This window comes from Ambystoma mexicanum, chromosome 9 (assembly GCF_040938575.1).
Source record: "Ambystoma mexicanum isolate Mex_15411 chromosome 9, UKY_AmexF1_1, whole genome shotgun sequence".
Lineage (NCBI taxonomy): Eukaryota > Metazoa > Chordata > Amphibia > Caudata > Ambystomatidae > Ambystoma > Ambystoma mexicanum.
The window spans coordinates 529,449,016-529,452,975 of NC_090931.1; the positions used below are offsets into that span (position 1 = coordinate 529,449,016).

General features: G+C 39.3%; 1 long non-coding RNA gene across 1 annotated transcript; it reads right to left on the bottom strand.

Annotated features, from left to right (window-relative positions):
- Positions 1-785: 785 nt before the first annotated feature.
- Positions 786-1,336, bottom strand: LOC138489663 (uncharacterized). Its single transcript, XR_011274858.1, has 3 exons — positions 1,227-1,336; positions 1,036-1,114; positions 786-929 (listed from the first exon to the last, which is right to left on the bottom strand). It is a non-coding gene; the product is annotated as an uncharacterized lncRNA (long non-coding RNA).
- Between the last annotated feature and the right edge of the window lie 2,624 nt (positions 1,337-3,960).

Here is a 3,960-nt window from a genome sequence, read left to right on the forward strand (position 1 = left end):
AATTCATCCCCTTGTTTCTTTGTTTCCTCCTGAGCTGTTTCGATAATCAACATAATCCAGTCCCTAGAACATTTGTTGCCCACCCCACTAAAATTTTTTTGGAATTTCGGATTGTCAATAAAGATCCTGGGGATATTTCTAACCTGCAGACCTTCTGGAATAATTCCGGCCTTTAAATATTGCATCATAAACTGACCATGTAGGTCAGTTCGAGTCAGTTTTTTCATTTTTTGTAAAATATTTTCAATTTCATTTGTAGCAACCACTCTATCTCTAATTAGACCTTCTCCGAAGGGGGCACCAGGTGCCTCTAGCATTTTCTTATAGTGGTCGTCTGTGAACGAATAAATATTCACATTATCCATTGTAGAGAATAAATAAAATTCCTCACATTCACTAGGTGTGTGCCCCTGCAGCCACGGGCTGTACTGTATCAAGAAAGAAACAAAGGGGTAGACCTGCACTCTAGTTCCTGATCCTTCAGGTATTATGCAGCGAAAAACTATAAGTTGGATCAGTGAAACGGGTTAGCTCTGGTAGAATTTAGAACATATCATCTTTTATTTCAATTGTTTTATTACAAAAATATATCATTAATTACATAAGAATTCTAAAAACATCAACAATTCATCATCTCTTTCATACCTTCATACAATCCCCATTCTGACATATCTATCTAAAAAAAATCAAGTGATACCAAATGCTTAATTTTTAGTAGAACATCTATTATTGCTGTTTGTTAACATTTTTCAGCAATGACCCAGTCCATAGTTTCAAGTGTCATTGTATAACTGGTATGATGTTTGACCAGATATCGTATTTCTAGAGAAAAGCGTCGACACGTGTTTCGGTCAGAGACCTTCTTCAGGACGTTGGGCAGGAGGACACTTCTCCGCCCTATTATATACTTGTATGGGCCAAAGTTCAATCTAAAAACAATAAGAAAAACCAGAATGTCAACCCTATTTCTTTTTAGAGGTGATGCATTAGTGTCACATTGTGTCAAAATTAAATCGAGACACTCGCCTTACTCACCCCCAAGAAGCAATTCCTAGGATCGTGAGAAAGGACCCACGGGATTAATCCTCCACTGGTCTCGGTATTTATATCGAGCCTGTGGAATCAACACATACCAAAAACACATTTAATATTTATTCCATAAATCAAAACGAGACTTGTAACTATACAACTGTCAAGCTAAGAATGATATAAAAAAGGCCACTTACACCTATCTGGTGGCACAAGGAGCAACTCGTGCGAGGACTGCACGGTTATGTAAGTCGGACGTGCACTGATGTATTGCAAGCACTAAATCCTCACTGGACCCATCAACAACTGCAATAGAATTAGAAATATACGGATTAGCCCCCGTAAATCACACAGTGTCACTTTGTTTTCTAATATATGATCACCATCGTGCTGGACTCATCTGTTGTCAACATTAAACTCGGAGTACCGGTGCTCTAGCCTTCTTTCACAAGCTGCTTACCCCCGTGAGAACATCATACTCGAAGTGCCATCACTGACAACATCTCGGCCTACTGGTAAACTATACCACTCTCATATAAATAACTTGAGCTACATGTTGTTTTTAACACTACGTATGCCCTTGCCATACTGCCATCGTTTAAATCATGCCTATTATCGCACATACTTCTTACCTCAGTCCAGTCTATCGACAACCATAAACAGGAGAACCACTGTTCCGGACGGCGTTCAATCAGCGCGTAACTGCCGACTCAATCGGAAGCAATGGACATAGAAAAGGGGACCAGCTAATATCCTCATGCATAGACACAAAAAAGGGACTCTCTCCGGGCAAACCACTAGTGTCACGCAACCAGGCCGTGTATCCAAAACGTGGGCAATCAATGGGCGCGCACATCCACTCACTCCAGAAAAATGCACGCTTCATGGTTCTGTGTCTCGAACCCCATGCCCGGCTGATCAACAATGGTCGATCACGTCCGGGCGGGCTCTAAAATCGTGGTGAATACATGATGCTTGGAATATATTGGCCCTTATCCTACTATACCACAGCTTGATATTAGGAACTGGGTGCTTTGTTGAAGTACTGTGTCTAGCAGATAAAGATTGTCATACACACAATTTCTATGACGCATCACAAAACAAGTTCATAGGTCATACATCGCCGGCTGACTAGAGAGCTGACTAAGAAAATTCAATATTATTCATAGATGAACCTGTATTTATCTGCGGTGTATACATCAATAGCAAAGATGTTAATTGCTTATAACACATGTTGATTGGAAAAAAATGTACAATGTTAGTTATTTGTAACAAGAGTGTTCCACTCTACTGAAACATTCAGTCCTTTCTTGACGGTATTCAGAGTGTGAATCCATTTCTGTTCTGTACGATGTAATATTGTACTAATATCCCCCCCTCTCATATTACTCCTAATATGTTGGAGTACGAACCATCTCATTTCTGTATCTTTATGTTTCATTTTCAAAAAATGGTCGACAAGCGGAAACACGTGTCGACGCTTTTCTCTAGAAATACGATATCTGGTCAAACATCATACCAGTTATACAATGACACTTGAAACTATGGACTGGGTCATTGCTGAAAAATGTTAACAAACAGCAATAATAGATGTTCTACTAAAAATTAAGCATTTGGTATCACTTGATGTTTTTTTAGATAGATATGTCAGAATGGGGATTGTATGAAGGTATGAAAGAGATGATGAATTGTTGATGTTTTTAGAATTCTTATGTAATTAATGATATATTTTTGTAATAAAACAATTGAAATAAAAGATGATATGTTCTAAATTCTACCAGAGCTAACCCGTTTCACTGATCCAACTTATAGTTTTTCGCTGCATAATACCTGAAGGATCAGGAACTAGAGTGCAGGTCTACCCCTTTGTTTCTTTCTTGATACAGTACAGCCCGTGGCTGCAGGGGCACACACCTAGTGAATGTGAGGAATTTTATTTATTCTCTACAATGGATAATGTGAATATTTATTCGTTCACAGACGACCACTATAAGAAAATGCTAGAGGCACCTGGTGCCCCCTTCGGAGAAGGTCTAATTAGAGATAGAGTGGTTGCTACAAATGAAATTGAAAATATTTTACAAAAAATGAAAAAACTGACTCGAACTGACCTACATGGTCAGTTTATGATGCAATATTTAAAGGCCGGAATTATTCCAGAAGGTCTGCAGGTTAGAAATATCCCCAGGATCTTTATTGACAATCCGAAATTCCAAAAAAATTTTAGTGGGGTGGGCAACAAATGTTCTAGGGACTGGATTATGTTGATTATCGAAACAGCTCAGGAGGAAACAAAGAAACAAGGGGATGAATTGGAGATTTTGGAAAAGGCCTTCCTAGAAAGTACAACGGTTAATGACGCTAAAAAACAACTAGAGGGGCTCGAAGTGGAAATTAAAAAATTCAAAGATCTGAATTTGGAAAGAAAAATTAACAAATTGAAAAAAGATGTTGCAAATTACAATGAGGAAAAAACTTACCCCTATCTAAGAAAAGGATTTTTTACGGACCCCCCTGCTGGTGGGTATAATTTCCGAAGAAACAACCGATATTCCAACTTCTCCAATACCTCAGGATCCTCTAGTGGGTCAGATCACTCCACTACTAATGAACAATCCAATATACCAACAGGGACTGGCACCGGAGGAAGGGGCCAGAACCCACAGGGGGTTTTTTCAGAAGAGGACAACGAGGCAGGCCCAGACAGCAACAACCCCAATATGGACAGGGACAAGGCATGAGAACCAGACAGTGGTACTCCAACCAGTAGGAGAAGGAACCACTGACCAGATGCCTATATTCAATCTATCACAATATACCCTGGAGCAATCAGATTTTGAGTTACTATCCAAGGGGCTCTCATATGTTCCAACTAGGAGAGCTGATGTCTTCAATACGGAACTAGAGCTACATAGATTTTTTAGAAATGTA